Source organism: Symphalangus syndactylus, chromosome 19, assembly GCF_028878055.3.
Source record: "Symphalangus syndactylus isolate Jambi chromosome 19, NHGRI_mSymSyn1-v2.1_pri, whole genome shotgun sequence".
Taxonomy (NCBI): Eukaryota; Metazoa; Chordata; class Mammalia; order Primates; family Hylobatidae; genus Symphalangus; species Symphalangus syndactylus.
Window position 1 is genome coordinate 85,544,563 of NC_072434.2, and position 24,032 is coordinate 85,568,594.

The window sequence follows — 24,032 nt, forward strand, 5'->3', positions numbered from 1 at the left end:
AAATTTCATTCATCAAATATGTCATTTGTTCATAATGTTGGAAAAATAAAATGCCAACATACTAAAAAAAAATCACATTACATTTAAATAGTTGATAGTGGTCTCTAAAGTTTTTTCCTAATTTCTCACCATAATTCCATAAGGCAGACATCGTTTCCATTGTGCCATTGAAGCAACTAACACAGTCACTTAACCTTAGTCATGTAAGTCATCCAGTTCTTTTAACTCCTATAAATGCTCTTTCATTTATCCATCTATTAATTCAATCAATTCATTTATTGAGCATTCATATGACCCACGGTTTCATAAAATAAAATGGCAGACAGTTTAGGTAAGCCTGTAAATCTACAATTATAACATGATTCGAAATTTTTCTGGAGGTGGATTTTATAGTAACAAGTGATTCCTAGAGGATTTTAACTCACTTCACAATGAAATATTACCTGCCATTGAATTACACCAGGGAATACTTTGGGTATTTTGAGAGATAGATGGATTAAGTCTGTACCGTATCTGTGAGTGACACAGGTCCACAAAATGGGAAGAACTCCAGCTTTCTCTCTCTGTTCCTCACATAAACAGATACTTTAAACGACTTAGTAATTCAGCAGGTGAAAAAACAAAACAAAACAAAAAAATCAAATTAGTCAGAGCTAACGCATCCTGTAGAGAAACAAAAGGATTGACTCTGTTTCTTTCTTCAATGGGCTGTTTGATACTGTGTAGATTTAGTGTCTGTGCTCTTCTTAAAATATTCCACTTAACGACCCAAAAAGAGGAGCATTACTTTCACAATTTAATAAATGGAAAACTGTGGAATAGAAAGGTTAAGTGAGCTGATTATGCTCAGACAAGTCCTTAGCAACACAGGATTTCTCTAGGAGAGATTACACGAGAGGCTGCTTTTCCGTGATTCCTATTGTTTATGCAGTCACTCTGTGTTGTCAAGGCACTTTTTGATTTTGTCTCCTGTTTCCTAATTCTGCCAAGTTATTTTTTTTAAAAAAAAGGCACAGCACACGTGGCAATCTAAAATCCAGAGTTTTTCTTGGCATCACCGATTATGCTTTTGGATGAATGAGCACACGGACTTGGATAAGGAAAATGCAAAAGAAAAATAGTAAAATGGTAAAATAAGAGAAATATTATGTTCAATATTTGAAATAATTAGTCACTCAGGAAAAAAATAAGAGCATCTTAAAATCCATTAGCTAACAGGACTAGGAGGGCAAAGAACAGTATGAAACAGCTATTGGAATTCGTACCTTTTTTTTAAACTCACAGACTAAACTAAGATACCATTCATAGTTTAAGGCTGGGGGATAGCAAATTGGACTTACATTAGAAAGAATTGTCCAGGCTTTGAACTGATAGCCCAAAGACAAAACAAATCTGGTTGTGTGTCTAAACTCAGCTTTGATTTTGATGTCAGTTAATTTGCTTGTGGACTTTGAAAACTTTAAATTGTTGCCATCTTTAACCCTTGAGAAATGAGTCATCTGTTTCTGTAAAGTAGAAAAGGACAAAATCAGCAAGAAAGAAAATTTTATTTTCAAAGTTCAAAGAGAATGCAATAAGTAGTGGAGATGATTTACCAGTAACTGTGCTATTGTTTTTCTCAAGAGTTTGAAATACTCTCTTAAGGAACACAAAAAGCAAACAATTTTAAGAATACGTGTAGAAGTCAGGTTTTCTTTCTCTCAAATTTTTGCAACAAGAGAAAGCCAACGAATTTGCTTGGCATAACTAGAAAGGAAAGCATAGAGCAGCTATTGCAATTTCTTTTAAAAGACATATTAGACCACCTTGGTGTCTTCAATACAGTTTCCACATTATTTTTCTTGTGATAAATAATTCATGATGAATATTATTATCCTAATTTTTCAGGTGCATAAACTGAGGCCCATAGGTTTTTATATCGCTTGCTAAAGTGACTGGTTTCCAAGGTGAAGGTCTAGGATCTGAGCCCTACTCTGTGAACTCCATCTTCTGACCTCTACTCTAGCTCACTTCTTCCAGTGAATCTTCATACTCTGATTGCCTGCATTGTAAAACTTTCTTTTCCTATACAAATAAAGATGCCTTGCCTGTCTTACTCAGGTCATGGAGTTGTTACAAATATCAAATATCATAATGTATGTAAACATGGTTTAGGAATTTAATAGTGAAGAGTTTTTATTTTAATGCATATAGAAAGCATGATTGATTAGTCTGAGACTGGTTGTTTGGATTTAGAGCACCTATTTTAGTGGTAATCTGAAAACTACCTGCCAAACACAGTGGCTCACACCTGTAATCCTACAATTTTGGGAGATCAAGGCAGGAGGATTACTTGAGCCCAGGAGTTCAAGACCAGCCTGTGCAACACAGTGAGACCCTGGTCTTTACAAAAAACGATTAGCTGGGCATGGTGCTGTGTGTCTGTAGTCCCAGCTACTCAGGAAGCTGAGGCAGGAGGATCACTTGAGCCTAGGAATTTGAGGCTGCAATGAGTCATGCTAGCACCACTGTACTCTAGCCTGGGCAAGGAGCAAGACCCTGTCTCTAAAATAAAAAATAAAAAGAAAATTACTAACCTTTGCTTCCTGCCCCTACCACCACTTACTGCCCTCCCATAGTCAAGCTGGAGAATTCCAGAGATTTATGGTAAATCTTCCCTATATTCCCGTTCTTCCAGGACACACTCAGCTGCTACCACGTCTACCCATACTTTACCTGTAAGAAGGATGAGTGTGAAAGCACCATTCATGCTTCTGATTCCATTTTAAACTAACACTCATGATATATAGAGTCTGACCAGTCAAAGATGCAAATCATTCCCGAATGTGCTGGGCTCCTGTGTTTAATGAGAATTATAGGACTTGCTATCCACCTTGAGGTCTGCTGGAGATAAACCAAAGGAAAATATGAGCAACAGCTCTTTTTCATGAATAGGTTGAAAACTTGCCCAATATTTCTTAGCAGTTCTAAGACAAGACCCAATTTTCTACTTGCAGCCTTGTTTGAGGTCCCAGGTTGAAAAACTTTAAAATTAGATACTGAAGCACCCCACTACCTTGATTCACAAATGCAGTTTCTATGTGTTACAACCAGAATCAGGATGTGAGAAACTTCAGGACAAGAAAACTTGACTTTGTCCAAAGTGTGATTTTGTCAGAGGTTAATGCTTCTGTTCCCAGTACCAAGTAAGAAATTGATTGGTTCAGATCCACAGAATGAGAATGAGGAGGCACTGATGCTGCTGAGAACTCAGTGCATTGCATGTCACACACCTAAAGCACACGTTTATTTTTAAAGATCTCAACTCAATCATTCTATTTGCCAGCACTGGGCTGTGAGCTTTCTATGAAGTATTTTATTTTTTTATTTATTTTTTAATTTTATTATTATTATACTTTAAGTTTTAGGGTACATGTGCACAACGTGCAGGTTTGTTACATATGTATACATGTGCCATGTTGGTTTGCTGCACCCATTAACTCGTCATTTAGCATTAGGTATATCTCCTAATGCTATCCCTCCCCCCTCCCCCCACCCCACAACAGTCCCCGGAGTGTGATGTTCCCCTTCCTGTGTCCATGTGTTCTCATTGTTCAATTCCCACCTAGGAGTGAGAACATGAGGTGTTTGGTTTTTTGTCCTTGTGATAGTTTGCTGAGAATGATGGTTTCCAGTTTCATCCATGTTCCTACAAAGGACATGAACTCATCATTTTTTATGGCTTCATAATATTCCATGGTGTATATGTGCCACATTTTCTTAATCCAGTCTGTCGTTGTTGGACATTTGGGTTGGTTCCAAGTCTTTGCTATTGTGAACAGTGCTGCAATAAACATACGTGTGCATGTGTCTTTATAGCAGCATGATTTATAATCCTTTGGGTACATACCCAGTAATGGGATGGCTGGGTCAAATGGTATTTCTAGTTCTAGATCCCTGAGGAATCGCCACACTGACTTCCACAATGGTTGAACTAGTTTACAGTCCCACCAACAGTGTAGAAGTGTTCCTATTTCTCCACATCCTCTCCAGCACCTGTTGTTTCCTGACTGTTTAATGATGGCCATTCTAACTGGTGTGAGATGGTATCTCACTGTGGTTTTGATTTGCATGTCTGTGATGGCCAGTGATGATGAGCATTTTTTCATGTGTTTTTGGCTGCATAAATGTCTTCTTCTATGAAGTATTGTAATTAATCCTTAACAAACACTTTGTTATGTGGGAGCTATCATTTTACACGTGAGGAAACAGCTAGTGGATCCAAAGCTAGAACACACCCCAACACTGGGCTATTTTCAAAAAGTTAGCAAAAAAGTACGTACCGGGGGACAACTCCTTCCTTCTCCCCTATGCCTTTGTGGTCAGAAGGAGTATTTCTATGAGAGGTGGTCCTGTGAGTGTATGATGAACACTTAAAAACAAACTATAAAGCTCCTTTTAGTGTATTCAGGAGCAAAAATGTTTTCTATGTGTTACTAGACTCCAATTCACAGAATTTTTTTTTTTTTTTTTTTTGAGACAGAGTCCTGAACTGTCACCTGAGCTGAGTTCAGTGGCGCAATCTCGGCTCACTGCAACCTCCACCTCCCAGGTTCAAGTGATTCTCCTGCTTCATCCTCCTGAGTAGCTGGGATTACAGGCGCCCACCACCATGCTTGGTTAATTTTTTGTATTTTTTGTAGAGACACAGTTTCAATATGTTAGCCAGGCTGGTCTCGAATGTCTGACCTCGTGATCCACCGGCCTTGGCCTCTCAAAACACTGGGATTACAGGTATGAGCCACTGTTTCCAGCTCACAGAAAATCTTAGAAGGGAGACATATGAGAAAAGAGAAGGAATCCTTGTCTCCTATTACACATTGGAAGCATACAACATTCTCTGGCATTTTTATATCGTAACTGAAAGCAAAGCTCAGAAGTCAGTGGTGGGAGATGAGTTCGCTGCTACAGTGTAGATACTTCAGCCATCACACATTTGGATGGGACTTGTCTGGTTCTCTGAGTGCCAGCTTCCTTGGTCAAGCCTCCATGAATAGCCTCCCAGGACTTCACACATACAGAAGAGGTCAACCACTGCAGAGGGAAGACCAGGCTTTATTCCAAGGTTTATGAGTTGTTGCAGGCCTCAAGATGCTTGGAGAGTAGGAAGGGGAGTGGACATCTGTGTCAATGCCAATGCCAGAATGCTAGCCAGACCATGATAAATACCATAAAAGGGCACTAGGGAAATACAAGCATTCACAGAAAGGAGTGTGCAGAGCCACAGTGGAGGGAAATCCACCACAGAGAAGGGAGAGGGGCTTCAGCTGTCACTCAGAGTTAAACCTGGAAAAATCAGATGTCTACGAAGACTGAACTTTATTTAGTGATGGGAGCAGCAATATTTGGGGAGGAGGAAAAAGCATTGCAGGGAAAAGGAACAGCTACAATCAAACACATCAAGACAGAATGTATGGGGCAAGTGCAGAGGCCCATTTAGCTAAGAAGAATAGTGAACGAATAAGAACGGCTAAAAATTTAAAGAGCAGTGATTCTTTTTGCAAGTAATTTACATGCAGTATCTTATTTGGTCTGCTGTAAAGTAGGTGCTATCAGTATAAGGCAAGAACTATCACTATAGCCACTTTACAAATAGGACCTCAGACTTACCACCTTTCTATGACAGGTGGTCCTGTGAGTGTATGATGAACACTTAAGTCGACTGGCTAATGTGCCTAGACAGTAACAGAGCAGATGCAGCCTGCTCCCAGATCCCTTTTGTTATTATGACTTCCTTTTAAGTACAATATGGGAGATAAGCTTGTGAAGGGGAGTTGTGGCCAGAAGTCAAGAGTCCCGGAACATTATCCTAAGATAGGATCGAGAAGCATAGAAAGCCTTGGAAGTGTTCGACAGGAGTTAGATATGATCAGAGCTGAGCTTTGGAAAGACCGAAGCTACCCAGGACATTGTTTTAAAAACTGAGTTACTGGTTTGCTTGCTTGTTTAAGCCCCCACTTCAAGGATGAAGGGAAAAGTGCTGATAGTTATTTCTGGGTCAGTGTCTTCTGAGCCAGAATCCTCAAGCTCATTTCCCCACTCCCTCTAGACTCATTTTAGTTGCCTAGAAGAGTCTCATAAAGTTTTCTAATTGGCTGAGGATCCTAAACCCAGAAACAATAAATGAAAGTCTGAGATTTGGGCTCAGTCAATGTTACAGGAAACAAGGCACTGGGGCTTATATTTTTACATACAGATGCTGCATTTGGGGTAGTCAAAGCTCACACATTCTGCAGTCACCCCATTACAGGAAATGGTGGGCCTTGGATATGGCTGGCTGTAATATTAACTTTATGAGGAAACAGACTCTGCTCTGAAGACTTATGACCTGAGGGAAAGATGGACAAACAGAAGACCGAGGCCTCATGGCGGGCTCCTCTGATGGCCTCCTGTGCTGCTTTCCTCTTCAGAAATACTGAGGTTAGACGTGAGGCACTCTTCAGCGAAAGGACATTTCTGCCTTTCCAGCACTAAAATGGCCATGAGTAAAATTGATACATCACCATCTCACCAAAGTGAAAAACTGAAGAGGACTCCTAAGGCCATGCATGGAGCAAAACTGTTTATGCAAGAAGCATTTACTGAGCACCTGGTGTGTGCTCTGCTTGATTGACGTGGACGAGAATCATGAACAATATGAACAAGTGCCCTGCCCTCAAGAGTCTTACATTCTAGTGCAGGAGGAAAGACAACTATAACAATCTAGAAATAATAAAATGCCTGTGAAAGTAAAATCAGATCAGGTCATAAAGTAACAGAGCAGTAGGCTACTCCACAAAGCTTGCCAAGGAAGGCCTCCCCGAAGAGGTGATGTGTGAGCAGACACCGGAGTGACGAGAAGAAGCCAGCGTGCAAAGGGCCAGGCAGGTGCATCTGAAGGAGAGAGTTCAGCAAGTATAAAAGCCTCGAGGCAGGGAATGTGTTTTTCATGTTCAAGGAAAATAAGGAACAGGAACCTGGAGCTTAGACAGGGATGGTGTGTACAACAGAAAATGGAAGTAAAGGGGGCCCCACTGGCCAGATAATCTAGGGCCGTATTTATAAATTTGGGTTTCATTGTAAATATAAGAAGCCCCTTGAGGGTTATAAACGGTGATGCAACTAATGGTATTAATAGTATTAAAATAGCACTGTGCATGTTGAGTGCAGAATGAATAGCACAGAAGCAAATGTGGAGACAGAGAGAACACTCAATTGGGTACTGCAGAAGTTCAGGTGAAAAAGCCTGGTGGTTTTGACTAAAGGTGGCAATGGGGAGGTAGAGGAATGAGCAGATTCAAGATATATTTTTGGAGACAAAGACAAGACCTCCTAGTAGACTGAAAGGGAGGTGGGAATGGAGAAAGAGAGAGTGATTAAAGCCAATTACTAGGTCTTAGTCTTAAGCTTAAACAACTGATTGGAGAGTGTCATTTGCTGAGTCTGGGAAAAGTGGGGAGGAAAAGGAGGGTCGAGAAAAATCCAGAGGTCCAATTGCGTTGCCTTATGTTTGAGATGCTTACTGGTAAAAAGGTATGTGAATTAGGTGGTTGGATACATAAATCAAGAGTCTAGGACAGGAAAGGCATGGTGGCTCATTCCTGTAGGCCCAGCACTTTGGAAGGCCAAGGCAGGAGGATTGCTCATGGCCAGGAGTTCAAGAAAAGCCTGGGCAATTTAGTGAGACCCTGTCTCTACAAAAAAGATAGAAAAAAATTGGTTGGGTGTGGTGACAGGCATCTGTAGTCCCAGCTACTTGACAGACTGAGGCGGGAGGATAACTTGAGCCCAGGAGTTTGAGACTGCAATAAGCTATGATGGTGCCGCTGCACTCCAGCCTGGGCAACAAAGCAAGACCCTGTCTCTAAAAAAATTAAAAAGTAAACAATAAAAAAGAAAAAGAAAAGATTCTAGGAGACAGTTGAGATCTTTGAGGGTTAGAGATATAAATTTGGGAATCATAAAAATTTGGATGCATTCGAAGCCATAGAGCCAGCTGTGATCACTCAGGGAGAAATTAAACATAGAGAAACAACCAGGGCCCAAGAGCAAACCCAGGGAGTTCATTCAGCACCTGTAGGTTCGCAGAAGCTGAGCAGTCAGCAAGGGCCAAGAAAGTAGAAGGAAAACCAAAAGTGTATAAGAACACAGAAGGCAAGAAAAGAAAGTGTTGTTTCAGGAAGGAGGACATGGTCAACAGGGCAGAGAGAGTGATTAAAGCCAATTTCTAGGTGACAAGTTGCCTAAGATAAAGGCAGTTTTGAGCTCCTCCAAAGGTATCTGTTTCCTTTGTTTTGATATTGTTTCCAAAAACTACCTATCAGGTTTGATATGATACCAGAATCCAGTTAAAATGTAATCAGTTTATTTACTCAAGATGTGTGGGATTATAGAAAGAAACATTTTATCAATTACCATTTCCATTTATAATTTGTGCATCAGTTATAGATCCTATTGTAAGATTGATATGCAGCGAAACTGTGCTATATACCTTCAATGTTCACTGTGTAAGATACTAAAGGGCTTATCACACTGTAGTCCAGCCTAAAGACACATGCTAATTATCTTCCATTATGGTGCCTGCACTGGCTGCACTTCTACTGAACTATAAGCTCTATCACGGTGGGCATGTGCCTGATATGTTCAATCAAACAATAGTTTAATGTTTAGTAGTTTTTTTTGTTGTTGTTTTTTGTTTTTTGAGACAGAGTCTCACTCTGTGGCCCAGACTGGAGTGCAGTGGTGCAATATCAACTCCCTACAACCTCCACCCCCCAGGTTCAAGCGATTCTCCTGCCTCAGCCTCCCAAGTAGCTGGGGTTACAGGCATGCACCACCATGCCCAGCTAATTTTTTTGTGCATTTTAAATAGAGACGGGGTTTCATCATGTTGGCCAGGCTGGTCTCGAACTCCTGACCTCAAGTGATCCTTCCGCCTCGGCCCCCAAAGTGCTGGGATTCCAGGTGTGAGCCACCAGGCAGATTTTTAAAACTTTGGCTGATAAAGTGATTTAATCATCAATCAGTCAGTGTTAAGAGATTAGCCCTCCCATTTGACATGCTGAAAAAAGGCAGCTGGCGACTAAGCGAAGTCTCACAGGCAGAACATCTCCACTAAATCACAGTCTAGCTCCAAGGACCCTTTGTTATTCATAATATTTACTGCATATTTAGTCCCCACAAGCACATGATTAATTACTGCACAGATTCAGATGGACAACATGTGACCTACAGTTTCCCTCTGCACAGTAATTGTAGAGGGAAATGTAATAATACCCAGTCAATCTAAAAAGCCTATTAGTCCAATTCTCCACAAAATTCCATGAAAATATAACATCACAGCCTGTTGACTTCCAAGAAATAATTTACCAAGAGTTTCCATAAACATTAGTGCATTTTAGTTTTAGTGATAGGGTACTTGGCAAATATACATAAAATCATACACACATGAGGCACTTTCATAGGCACTGAAAAATATAAGACATACTTCCTGATCTTAAAGAGGCCTAAAATCTAGTTGGGTAGATGCTTTTCATAACATGAAAAGCTAATAGTTAGACATTGAAATAAGAAAAATGAAATGTTATGAGGTTCTATAGAATTGACAGCTATTGATGTGGGCCAAGTATGAGGTGGATATGAATCTTTAGTGGAATCTTTGATAAACACAGAAAGCGGGCCGGGCGCGGTGGCTCACACCTGTAAACCCATCACTTTGGGAGGCCGAGGTGGGCGGATCACGAGATCAGATCGAGACCATTGTGGCTAACACAGTGAAACCCTGTCTCTACTAAAAATACAAAAATTTAGCCAGGCATGGTGGTGGGTGCCTGTAGTCTCAGCTACTCAGGAGGCTGAGGCAGGAGAATGGCATGAACCCAGGAGGCAGAGATTGCAGTGAGCCGAAATCGCGCCACTGCACTGCAGCCTGGGCAACAGAGTGAGACTCCGTCTCAAAAAAACCCCAAAAAACAAAAAAACAAAACAACAACAACAACAACAACAAAAAAAAACCCCACAGAAAGCGAAGGATAAACAGAGTAACATAAAATGTGTGTGTGTTTTGTTCTTCCTCAAAATAAAAAATTATCAGGCCTAGATTATTTTATGTGAGAAACCCACCTTGACACCTGTTTCTCATTGTATGGCAACCACAAAGAAGTATAATGCTGAACAGTGGATCTCTAGAGAACAGCTTCCATGTGGGACAGTGTTTCCAAACAGAGAATACATTTTCTATCCCTGTAATTACTCTTCTATTATAGTAAGATGTCCTTTGACACACAGAATGGCATTGTAGAGCAGCACTAGATCAAGAGTCAAAGAGTTTCAGAACTCCTGACTCCGCTGTGAATTTGATGTGTGTCCTTGCCATGGATAGGACAGCAGGGCATGGGACTCAAGAGCTCTCCAGACATACCTGTCATTCACTCACTATCTGTGTGATTGTAGGCAAGCCATTTCAGCTTTCTCAGACTTTATTTCATCATCTATAAATTGGGAAGAACAGTGTCTCCGGAAACTCAAATGCATGTTAGTAAGTGAAGGAAGCCAATCCGAAAAGGCTACGTACTGTATGATTCCAACTACATAACATTCTGGGTCAAGGCAAAAATATGGAGACAATAAAATGATCAGTGGTTGTCAGGGGTTAGAGGAGAGGGATGGATGAATCGGCAGAGCACGGAGGATTTTTAAGGCAATGAAACTACCTCGTATGATTCTATAACGGTGGACACACGTCAGTATAAATTTGCCCAAACTATAGAATGTACAACACCAAGAGGGAACCCTAATGTAAACCATGGACCTTGGGTGATAATGATGCCTCTATGTAGGTTCGTTAATTAAAAAAAGTGTACCTCTCTGGTGGAGTATGGTGTTAATGGGGGAGATTATGTACATATACGGATACGGGGTATAGGAGAAATCTTTATAACTTCTCCTGAATTTTATTGTGATCTTAAAATTGCTCTAAAAAATAAAATACATTTAAAACAATCATAAAAGAACAGTACTTTGGCCACAGAGTAGTAATAATTAAATGAGATAAATATGTAAAGGACAGCACAGAGCCTCCTAAATAGTCAGTGTTCAACAAATGCCAGCTATTACTCTGATCCTGTTTCTTAGCCTACAGCAGATCAAAAGCTGCTGATTGGAATTAAAGGTCAGAGCTGCTAGAAGAAGTTATACTGATGGTGGCCAGATGTCACAGGAGGATACAGAACAATGCTAGGAAGGAAGCATCAGAACTCAGGAAACATTTCTTCCAGGTTATACAGGGAGGGAGCAAATAATGGTCTCTTTGTTGTTTGTTTTAGACACGGGGTCTGGCTCTGTCACCCGGGCTGGAGTGCAGTGGCACGATTATGACTCACTGCAACCTCCACCTCCTGAGCTCTAACAATCCTCCCACCTCAGCCTCCCAAGTAGCTGGGACTACAGGTGCACACCACTATGCCGAGCTCATTTTTTAAATTCTTCTGAAGAGACAGGGTCTTGCTTTGTTGCCCAGGCTAGTCTCAAATTCCTGGCCTCAAACAATCCTCCTGCCCCCCAAAGTGCTGGAATTACAGATGTGAGCCATTCCTGGCCTGCTCTCTATCTTAACAGATCAGGAAGCATTAGTACACTGCAGAGTCACAACCTATAGCCTTGTGATGTAAGAAAAGCAGGAACGTTTGCCTAAGAAGGGCTGGGTTGGAATTCTTGCTCTCTGTTGGCCCCGTGCTGATTTTGGGTCCTTGACTAAGTCCATTCACGTCCCTGAATCGGATCCCTGCCATCACCATGAGCAACAGGCACAGCTCAGCTACTGTCCACTCTACCTCAGCAGACAGGACTAGGACCTTTCTGGCCCAGCTCATCCTGTTGTAAATAACGAAGCATGCCCCATAGGGCTCCAAAGAATAAAAAATCACACTCCATTTATCACAGCTGTGATAATCACGCACTTTCACTCCAAAAATGGAGACAGTACTCACCTCACCAGGCAACTGACAGAATTGAATGAAGTCATGGTTACAAAGCATTTGGGACACACAGCCCCCAGCTCCATCAATGTTAGTGTGACTATGAATGTTTTCTAAATGATAATTCACATGCTCAGGTGCCAGCATAGAGCTATACTTGCTACTATTCTGACCTGGGTATTGGGTCTCCGTTTCGAAAATTGAGTGTTTATCCCATTCCTGAGCCTTAGTTTTTCCAGGTCTTATGAACTGGCTCTTCCTAACCCAGCATCTCACACTTTTTTTTCTTTTTTTGAGACGGAGTCTCGCTCTGTCACCAGGCTGGAGTGCAGTGACGCAATCTCGGCTCAGTGCAACCTCCGCCTTGTGGGTTCCGGTGATTCTCCTGCCTCAGCCTCCCGAGTAGCTGGGATCACAGGCACATGGTACCACATCAGGCTAATTTTTCGGTTTCTGTTTGTTTGTTTTAGTAGAGACAGGGTTTCACCATGTTGGCCAGGCTGGTCTCGAACTCCTGACCTCAGGTGATCCACCCGCCTCAGCCTCCCAAACTTTTTTTTTTTTCCTTAAAAAAAAAAAATGGAAAAATGCATACATACCATGCTCTGGTCCACATTTATTTGCTTTCATTTTGGTAATCCTCTGGGTTCTGCTGTGTGCTTGCTAGTCCCTTATCCAGAGCCTGAAGCCCAGACTCAGAACAGACTCTGCTGGCTGGGTTCTTCTCCTCATGAGAGATCGCCCAAATACCACTCTCATTGCTTGGACATACAAGTAGACCATGTCCCACCTCTCAATCCTTGAACTTCGTTCATGTGGTGAGATATCCTATTACACTGTTTCCTCTGAAAATTTCCATTACTAATTGTTTCCCCGCATCAATGATTGATTGCAGTATGATTTGGTTGCGTGCATATCTGTGGCACTCAATTTCCACTATGAGCACCTGCAAAAGGCTCAGCTCAGTCACCGCGTGCTCCATCTGAACAGGCAAGACTAGAACCTTTCTGGCCTGGCCCGTACTATTGCAAATAACTAAACAGGCCCTATAGATACCCAGAGTACAATAAATCATGCTCTGTCTCACAGCTGACATGACCCCTGGAATTTAACAGTCTAGATACATCAACTAGATGGGTGGGTCAGGTCTACAAGAAGTCTATCTACATACACATGGTATTGAAAAGTCTCCTGTGCAGAAAAATCACTCTCAAAGAAAAAGGAGTCAAACTGGGTCAAGTACAAAACTTACACCATAGAGAAGAGACATGCTTCTATGAGTTCAAATCTGTTTTCCAGTCTAGGCCTCCCACATATTCCCACCTGAATTCTAGTAAGAGAGTAAGAGAAAGAGGCTCTATGTAGTAAAGCAGTGGAATGCACTGCAGGGCCACATGGGAAACATTTGGAAAAGTAAACAGTAGGGAGAGAGGGGTATTCCCTCTACTTCTGTACCGCCTTGGCACACGAACACATCAGAGAAACTGGCATCTCTTAGGCATTCAAAGCACATTGGTGGCATTATCATCAGGAAAGAGACGACAGCCGCTAAAAGAAGTGACAGCAGCACCCTGCTGAGGCAGACGGACAGAACAGGAGTCGATGGGAGTCAGAACTGCCCTCTGAGAGTGGCTCACCTGTGGATCCTAGAAACAAAGTTATTCATGCAACTCTGCATCCATCAACAACAGAGAAAGGAAGATTATACCAGGAAAAGCGGAGAAATAATGAATGTCACCTATTCAATGACTGGATTATTATTGCACTCAGTGATAAGAAACATCCTGCCTAATTGATCGGCAGAAAAAAAAATGTATTGAGTGAAGTAGTCTAGGGATCATGACTCCACAATTATTAAGTGAGGTCAAGAGCCAATAAAAACATGATTACCTAGCCACTCTGTTGACAATAGCAGAAAAATTATATTCATTTATTCATCTATTCATCATTTAAAAATAACCTGTAAGTACCTAACTGCACATCAGGTTGCTATGACAAGCAATGTGGAAACAGATGATTAAGTTATTCTCCGAAGGCATCTCATAGGTAATGACATGCAGGTTGAACATCCCTAATTTGAAATTCCCAAATCGGAAATGCTCCAAAATCCAAAACTTTTTGAGTGCTGACATGAGGCCAGAAGTAGAAGGTTCCACTTTATTTCCTGTTTCACACATAAGTACTTGACACAAACTTTGTTTCATAAGTATGTAACACAAACTTCATTTCCATTTATTTAAAATATTGTATAAAATTATTTTCTGGCTATGTAGGTAAGGTGTATACAAAACATCAACAAATTTTGTGTTTGGATTTAGGCCCCATGCCCAAGAAATCTTATTATGAATGTGCAAACATTCCAAAATCCAAAAACAAACCCAAATTCAAAACACTTTTGGTCTGAAGCATTTTGGATAACAGATAGTCAACCTGTACCATAGAATTTCAGGTTCCATGATAGAAATATATTTGAAGAGCTATAAAAGCTTGAATTAATCTACTGAGGAAAACAGCAGTTCATAGAAATTTGACTGAGGAAGTAACCTTTGAATTGGACATTCTCAAGCAGAATAAAGGCAAAAGAAAATATTATGAAAATGGACTTTTGCAGGAGGTAATATTCTAAAGTATGTCCACAACAGAAAAATCAGGTAAAGTTTATTCTTGTACATTCCTTAAATCATCCATGAAATATACATGAATTTGTGTGTATAACCTTAATAGGATTTTTAACATTAAAATTTGAGAACCACTAGTCAGGTCTAAGGACATCACAAGAAACTGTCCACATGGTCTAGGTATAAAGATCATTCTGCTTTTAAGATAACTTCTTAACAAGAAATAAACAGAAATTTCTATTGTTTCTATTTGTCTGAAGGGTTTACTCTATTTTATTTTAATATGAAATCTCTATGACCACCTAACAACGGAGGTTCAAAATTCATGAAGCAAAAACTGATAGAACTGAAAAAAAAATAGAAAAATCCAAAGTGATGACTGGAGATTTCAATTTCAACCGCAATTTCTCTGCAGTTAATAGAACAAATAAAAAATAGGTAAGGATATAGAAGACCTGAACAATAGTACCAATCAAGTGGATCTAATGTCTATAGAATATTCTACTCAACCAGAACAGAATATACATTTTTTTCAAGTGCTTTTAGAACTTTCACCAAATTAGACCATATTCTGAGCTATAAAACAAACTTCAACAAATCATGAAAACTAAAATCATACTAATTATGTTTCCTGCCTGAAAGATCAAAATAGAGCTCAATTACAGAACAATAGCTGGAAGGTCCTCATCCTCAAATGCTGTGAAATTTAAAAACATGTTTCTAAATAACCATAAGCCAAAGAAGAAGTCATGAAAAAAATTAGAAAATATTTTGAATTAAATAAACACAAAACCACAACATATTAAGTATTGTATGCATTCAAGACACAGCTTAGATGAAAATTAATACCACCAAATGCCTAAATTTTTAAAAGAGCATCTAAGTTTCCATCTTAATAAACTAGAGAAAGAAAAACAAATTAAACCCAAAACAAACAGAAGGAAAGAAATAACAAAGTTAACTGAAGATATCAATAAAATTGAAAGCAAAAAAAAAAAAATGGGAAAATCAAAATCTGGTTCTGAGAAACAAATGAATAAAACTAACAAACTTCTAGTCAGATTGACCAAGATAAACAGAGAGAAGTTACAAATTATCAGTATCAGGGAAAAAACGGGAAACATCACAAAGACATCTTCAATATTTAAGGAATAATAAAGGAATGTCACAAACTAGATACTTAACCACTGACTCACTCAAAAAAATTTTATGCTCACTCAAAAACCTGCTTATGAAAGTTTATAGAGGCTTTATTCATAATTTCCCAAATCTGAAAACAACCCAAATATCCTTCACCTGGCAAACAGATAAACAGATACTGGTACATTCATAAAGTAAAATAGTTTCAAATTTTGATTAAGTCAAATTTATCAACTGATGCAAAAGACCACAAGAAACAACATCTAAGATTGTTTTTTTCTAGCATTTTTACCTGATTGCTATGGCTCTTCTTCAAACGTCTTTTCCCCCAAATTACATTTCCTAACCTTTTTTTTTTTTTTTTTGAGACGGAGTTTTGCTCTTGTTGCCCAGGCTGGAGTGCAATGGTGTGATCTTGGCTCACCGCAACCTCCGCCTCCCAGGTTCAAACCATTCTCCTGCCTCAGCCTCCTGAGTAGCTGGGATTACTGGCATGCACCACTATGCCCGGCTAAATTTTTTTTATTTTTAGTAGAGAGGGGGTTTCTCCATGTTGGTCAGGCTGGTCTCGAACTCCCAACCTCAGGTAATCTGCCTACCTCGGCCTCCCAAAGTGCTGAGATTACAGGCGTGAGCCACCGCGCCCGGCCATCTAACCATAATTCTTATCCAGTACTAGCATATGGCTATGACAATGGATTCAGTGTTGGATAAGACAGAAATGTAAGCAGATGATGGCTCTTGAGGTCTTTTGCGTCAACTGTTCCTTTGCCAAGTAACATGATTCACTCATATTATTCTCATAGAAACTTAAGCTCCCTTAATAACAAATCCTACATACTTCTCCAGAATGCCAAACGAGAATAGATTTTCTAGTTTAGAAATGAGAAAATTGTGACAATTTTTGAAGTACTGAAAAGGTTAGAATCAGAGGAAAGGACCCAGTATAAACCTCTGTGATTTTTTTTTTTTTTTTAAAGAAGGCAAAACAGGAAAGGCAGATGTTGTGAAGGAGTGACAAGAGAAAAAGGGAGAGTGTAGTGTTACATAAAATCTCAATTTAGGCTGAACATCCACCAAGATTCTACTGGAAATCAAGTATTTTACTCTCATTTCATTTCCCTAGGAATCCTGTGAAGCAGGTAATAGCTCTCCATTTACAGATGAGGAAAATCCAGTTTAGAGTGATAAATGACTTGTCCAATGCTATATTGCCAGTTAAGTGAAGGAGGTAAGATTTACACTCAGAATTAGAGATTATACACTTTTTTTCAAGTGCCACTTTTGGGAGAAAAAATGATTAAATATCAGTATAAAATATTATTTTGAGGAATGAAGACTCATTAAAAAGGTATTTCAGTTGTTTGGAATAATTGCAGTCTCGTTGCAGTCTCAGCTCTATATGCAGTACAGCTCAATAAAGGTGGAATGCCAAAGTTCTAATCTTTTAGCCTCATGGCTGTTGTCCCATTTAAGGGACACAGAATGGCTTTATAAAGAAATTAACATTAACCAAGTATATACTGCCATTTATCTCTCTTGCCTCATTTCTCAATAAAGAAACCTGAAAGTTACTTTCTATGGCTAGCTTCACCTTGAAGCATGTTTGTTTTATCTAATAAAGGAATTGTTTAGCTTAATTCCATTACTGATTTTGGTGTTAGATCACAAGATATAAGCTAACAAAGATCTACTTCATTGATTGCATTGCAACATTATCTGAAAATAAAAGTGGGGTAGGAAGGGAAGGAGAAGGGAGAGATGAAGAGAGGATGGTAAATGGGTACAAACATAAAACTAAATAGAAGGAATAAGTTGTAGTGTCAGCAGAGTAGGGTAATGATAGTTAAAAATAATTTACTGTATATTTCAAAATATCTAGAAGATTTGTAGTGTTCCCAACACAAAGAAATGATAAATGTTTTGGGAGATAGATGTCCAAATTACCATAACTTGATCATTACACATTGTATGCATGCCATCAAAATATCACAGGTACCCCATAAATATATACAATTATTATGTGTCAATAATGAAAAAAAGTTAGAGTTTTATATAACTTCTATTATAGTCCTTTTCTTTTATCCTCTCACACACACACACAAAAAAAAAACAGACAGACCTTAAAGAATTATACAGAAAGTTTTCTACAAGGATGTTAAGATTAATAACCAATCTACTTTTTAAATAGTTGAGTGGGTTTTCAGAAAAAAAAGTATTCAATAAACAGGAAATATGTGCAAGAATAAAAAGAGAACCTTAATTATAATTATATATTTCTTTTCAGCAGAGTGTTAAACTATGGTAATAGAAAAAACATAATTTTTTTCTTTTAATCCATGGACATTTTATTTACAGAATCTTATGATCATAGGTTTATTAATGATCCTCAGACATTTTACTAAAAAAAATGCTTGAGATTATAAATCATGACAGAAACAATTAAAACCGCTTCATAATAGTCTTGGAACACTAAGAAAAAGTCCTAGGACTGGTATTAATTGACTTCTACGGTCAATGATTCTGTGACACTATTGCATGACCTTAGTAGTAAATTAGCCACTCCACAAATTTCTTTACTTATTTAGGAACAGAAGTAGTAAGAATTCCTTTCCTATTACCACCTCAAATAATTATTGCCAAATTATATGAGGAAATACACACCAAAATACTTTGAATGCTTGGAAATTCAGCAGAACTTCAAACTATCAACCAAGCAATACATGAGTGCTCCAGTTCCTCTACATTCTCACCAACATTTGGTCTTGTCACTTTTGAATTTTTTTTTGAGACAGGGTCTTATTCTATCGCCCAGGCTGGTGTTCAGTGGTGCAATCATAGCCCACTGTGGTCTCAAATTCCTGGGCTCAAGCAATCCTCCCACCTCAGCCTCCCAAGTAACTGGGACTCCAGGCACATGCCACCACACCTAGCTAATTTTATCTATTTATTTATTTATTTATTTATTTATAGAGACAGAGTCTCATTACATTGCCCAGGCTGAACTATTTTTATTTTACTGTTCTGATAGGTAGGTATGTAGTGATACATCACTGTGATTTTAATTGTTATTTCCCTAGGTGTTGGACATCTTTTTATGTGCTTATTTGCTATCTGTATAACTTTGGTAAAATGTTTATTTGTATCTTTGCCCTTGGTCTAATTGTTTGCATTCTTACTGTTGTGTTGAAAGTTCTATAGTCTATATTCTAGATACTAGTCCTTTGTTAGATATGGGGTTTACCATTATTTTCTTCCAGTCTCTAGCTTGTCTTTTCATCCTTACTTAACAGAGTCTTTCACAGGACAAAAGGTTTTAATTTTGATAAAGTCCAATTTATTCACTTATTTTATAAATCATGCTTTTGGTATCAAGTCTTAGAGCTATTTGCCTAGGACTAGATTCTGAATATTTTTTCTTTTTCTTTACACTTTATATAAAGTTTTATATTTTACATTTAAGTCCATGCTCCATTTTGAGTTAATATATTTAAAGTTTGTACAAGGTGCGAGACTTAATATGAGGTTCATTTATTTTAGTCTATGGACATTTAATCGCTCTAGTATCATTTGCTGAAAGGTGATGTTTCCTCCATTGAATTGCTTTTGAGTCTTTGTCAAAAAAATCAATTGGTCAGGCTGGGCGCGGTGGCTTACGCCTGTAATCCCAGCACTCTGGGAGGCCAAGGCCGGCGGATCACGAGGTCAGGAGATGGAGACCACGGTGAAACCCCTCTCTACTAAAAATACAAAAATTTAGCCGGGCACAGTGGCAGGCACCTGCAGTCCCAGCTACTCGGGAGGCTGAGGCAGGAGAATGGCGTGTTGCAGTGAGCCGAGATCGCGCCACTGCACTCCAGCCTGGGCGACAGAGCAGACCCCATCTCAAAAAAAAAAAATCAATTGATCATATCTGTATGGTTATACCACACTATCTATTGTGTTCCAAACTATCTATTCTGATCGCTAGTGGATTTATGTGTCTGTTCCACTGATAATCTTGATTCTATAGTGACGTAGTAAGTCTTGAAATGAGGCAGATTTATTTTTATCACATTATTTTTCTTTTCAAAATTGTTTTAGCTATGTTAGTTCCTTTGAATTTTCATATGAATTTTAAAATAATCACAATATTTATAAAAATTTTGCTCATGTTATGATAAGAATTATGTTAAATCTGTATTTCAGTTTGTGAAGAACTGACACTTTACTATGTCGAGTCTTCCAATCAGTAAAAATTTCATTTATGTCCATTAATTTATATTTTGTGTGCTTCTTTCGGTCCATACTGTAGTTTTCAGCACACAAGCTCTGTACATTTTGTAAGATTTACACCTAAATATTTACTTTAAAATTTTTCTGATTATTGTAAATGGTGTTATAATTTAAATTTTGATTTTCATGTGTTCCTTGCTATGATAAAGAAATACAATAGATTTTTGTATGTTTATCTGCTATCTTATGAATTTGCTGAATTTATTTATCAGTTCTGTGGATGTTTTTGTAGATTTTTTTCATTTTCTATATAGACAATTATTCCATCTGAAAATAGTGACAGTTTGTTTTTTTTCCTTCCTGGTTTGTATGCATTCCCCCCACCCCCATCTTATTGCATTAGCAATACCTTCCAGCACTATGTTGAATAAAAGTGGTGGAACCTGTTTCTAATTGAAGGCAAAAAGCTTTCAGTCTGTAGCCATTAAGTGTAATGTTAGCTGTAGTTTTCTTGCAGAGGGGATAGATGTTCTTTATCACGTTGTGAAAATTCTCCGCTATTGCTATTTTTTTTTTTTTTTTTTTTTTTTTTTGAGACGGAGTCTTGCTCTGTCGCCAGGCTGGAGTGCAGTGGTGTGATCTCGGCTCACTACAATCTCCGCCTCCTGGGTTCATGCCATTCTCCTGCCTCAGCCTCCCAAGTAGCTGAGACTACAGGCGCGCACCACCACATTCAGCTGATTTTTGTATTTTTGGTAGAGATGGGGTTTCACCATGTTGGCCAGGATGGTCTCGATCTCTTGACCTTGTGATCCACCTTCCTTGGCCTCCCAAAGGGCTATTGTTATTTTTATGAGAATTTTTATCATAAATGAGTATTTAATTTTGTTAAATGCTTTTTCTGAATTAGTTGATATGATCATGTGAGCCTTTTTTTCTTTAGCCTGTTAATACAACTAAACACATTGATTGATTTTAAAACAATGAATCATCCTTGCATTTCTAGAAGAAATCCCACTTTGATTATGATATATAACTCTTTATATGTTGCTGAATTCTATTTGCTAATATTTTGTTAAAGATATTTTTATTTATATTTAGGAGATATATGGGACTTTAGTTTCCTTTTTTGAATTGCCTTTGGTTTTGGTTCAAGGTAATATTACTTCATAAAATGATTTGAGAGGTGTCTTCTACTCTTCTGTCTGGAAGAGATTATGTAGAATTGGTGTTAATTTTTCTTTAAGCTTTTGGTTGAATTCTCCAGTGAAATCATCTGGACCTAGATATTTCTTTTTGGGGAGTTTTAGATTATAAATTTAAGTTCCTTAATAGTCATAAGGCCATTCAAATTCTCTATTTCATGTTGGTTTACTTGTAATTTGTTTGGAATTGGCCTGCTTCATCTAAGTTGCCAAATTCATGTGTATAGAGTTGTTCATATGTGGGCAGGGGTACCTCACTACCATCTGGAGCAGAGAAGTAAATTCAGGCTCCTTCCTGGGCTTCCTCTGTCATCACCCTGGTGAGGGTGTTTGGTCTCATCAGAGCCTCACAAGGGTCAAAGTCTACGTTTTCTACTCAGGCTTTGCTAACATAAGTAGAGGTGGGGCCACACTTCTTTCTGTGGTGTTTGGCTGGAATAGAAAGGTTATTGTCTAAAAGCTCTCTATCTTGCCAGCCTGTCCCTTTCCTGATCATTTGGCTAGAGAAAACAGATGTGTGTGTGTGTGTGTGTGTGTGTGTGTGTGTGCACGCGCATGTGTTTAGTTTGCTTTGATTTTGATTTGGCTTGGTTTTATTTTCTGTCTGCACCTGTCGGCATTTCCAGGATTCTAGTTCTTCAGCATTAAGAACTCACTGCCATGTGGTTTTTCAGGTCCCAAAGACACCAGCTCGAATATTTCTTTTCTCCATTTTTCAGAGTCCTTTATGTATGTTTTATGCGTAATGTTCAGAATTTTTACCTAGTATACAAAGCTGTACTTAGATGGATGAAAAGGAAAAGAATGTCTACTTCAGCTTCTAGAAACAGAAGTCATCCAAGGTTTAGTTTTAAATGAATTGGTCAAGATGAATTTCTGGTACATAAAGTAGGCCTAATCAAAACATGAATATTTATCCATGAAACAAATTCCTTTTTGTGACATTTTCCCTTGGTGGACCAATCTGCTATTCCCCATCAGAAAAGAGCCCAGGTGAGAGAAGAAGAAAATAGAAGAAAACAGAAAATCAGGAGGACTTTCTGTTTCTCACTCCTCACTTCATTCCTGCCTCACTCCCAAGGCAAGTTCAGAACCCCACAGTACCAAGAGTTCCGGAAAATCCAAGGGCTGAATTCAACATCCATGTAGCCAGTAGCGATATTTTAAAAATCACACATATATACTGACTTGAAAAAATATTTTAAGCACCTACTTTTTAAGTACTCTTATGCTAAACACAATGGAGAAAATTAAGGTACAAAGGCATAGCCTCTTTCAGAAAATCCATAAAACCTGTATCCAAAGAACTACAATAATGGGCAGGTTCTGAAGAATGAGATAGAATGGACCACATATCTCTAGGATAGGATTTAAAATGTCATTTAAATATAACACAAACCTTTGTATTGGGAACTCTAAATTGTCCTTGTCTATGGCCTTCTTGCTTCCCTTTCTTACAACCTATAAGATCAGACTTAAGTAAACTCCTAAGCTAATTTTGAATCATTTGTCCTCCCTAAAGCCCATAATCACATGGCTAAGCCAAGAATTATTCTAACCTAATTCTCCCTCAAGACCTCATCCATTGCTTACTGCTCCTGAAGATGGTCCCGAGTATCCCCCTGGATCTGGGCCTCAGACTGTCTTTGCCACCCTCCTGTGTTAGCACATGGAGTTGGTCCCCGCCATGTTTGGTCAGGTCTCTTAGAATGATAACTTCTAACATCCTGGATCCTGAAAATTAGCTAATGTGATTTCCAATGACTGTGTCTCATCTAGCTGATATTATCAATCAATTCATCCTGCCTGAATTTATAACACCACATTTGGATATAGTGTTTAGTTGCTTAACATATGCTCGATAAGCATAAATTAAATACATATAGACAAATGGTCTAGAGCAGTCTTCGTCATACTTCTCCAGAAGGACCTAGAGTACTTACACAATTTCAGAAGATTGGGTTTCATACCAAGTAGGGACAGGGTCTGGAAACAGGCAGTACACAAACACTTGAATGTATGTTAAGACTGAGACTTCTGCTACAGAAAGTCAGAGGAAAGAACTTGACTTTCAGGTGAGATCAGCAAAGAAGGATTCTCTCTGCCACAAAATAACACCATCTTTCCAAGAAACTCACATTTCCTTTGATATAATTCACTATTAATTGTCACTCTAGGAGATGAAGCATCTGAATGCATGTTCCTGGAATATGCTTGGAATATGTGAATAAATCATGCTAGTTGATATGGAAGACAAATACAACACTGCCCGCAATACTCTCTTAGGAATTCCCTCATCACCATTTAAATTGTTGATTTTCTGCTCTTCTGTAGAAATCTCTAGTTCTGGATGAACATAAGCACTGTCTATATTCATTAGACAGCACAATACATATTAGTCTTTAATTTATTTCACCTGCACCAAACCTACATTTTTTCTTCTTCTAACCTTATTTCCTAATTTTCTTTACTTAATTTTGTCTACATTTTCGTCATCATTTTCTCTTAGATTTTTGTTCAGCTTTCCTTGAAACCCAATAAAAGCAAAATTTATATTGAGAAAAGACAAAACTTCACATCCCATATTCTACAGCTTGCTACTTCTAGGCACCAATGGACATTCAACTGAAATATGATTTTTTAAAGAATTTTATCAGTATAATAGACTCTTGGACTTGAATTATGAAGCCTAACAACTGGTGCTAAATCAGATGAAATTGTGAAGAAATGTCTGCTGTGTAGCTCTAACTAAAAGCTATATTCTAAAAAGTCAGCGATGGAGCCTCCAACTTTCTCACGCCTCTGGATGGAATCTATTCCCTAAACTCAGTAATGGAAATTTAAAATGAAGCCATTGACTT

At 38.7% G+C, this 24,032-nt stretch overlaps 1 protein-coding gene across 10 annotated transcripts in view; it reads right to left on the bottom strand.

Moving 5' to 3' along the window:
* The window catches only part of RGS7 (regulator of G protein signaling 7), a 583,792-nt gene that overhangs the window by 396,860 nt on the left and 162,900 nt on the right, over window positions 1–24,032 (bottom strand). The window contains exon 1 of one of the 10 annotated variants that reach the window (XM_063613531.1): window positions 16,044–16,429. The exons of the other annotated variants lie outside the window; for them this stretch is intronic. The gene's annotated coding sequence lies outside the window, so the exon portion shown is untranslated. Of the gene's footprint in view, window positions 1–16,043; window positions 16,430–24,032 lie in introns of those variants that run through there. 10 annotated transcript variants of the gene reach the window in all.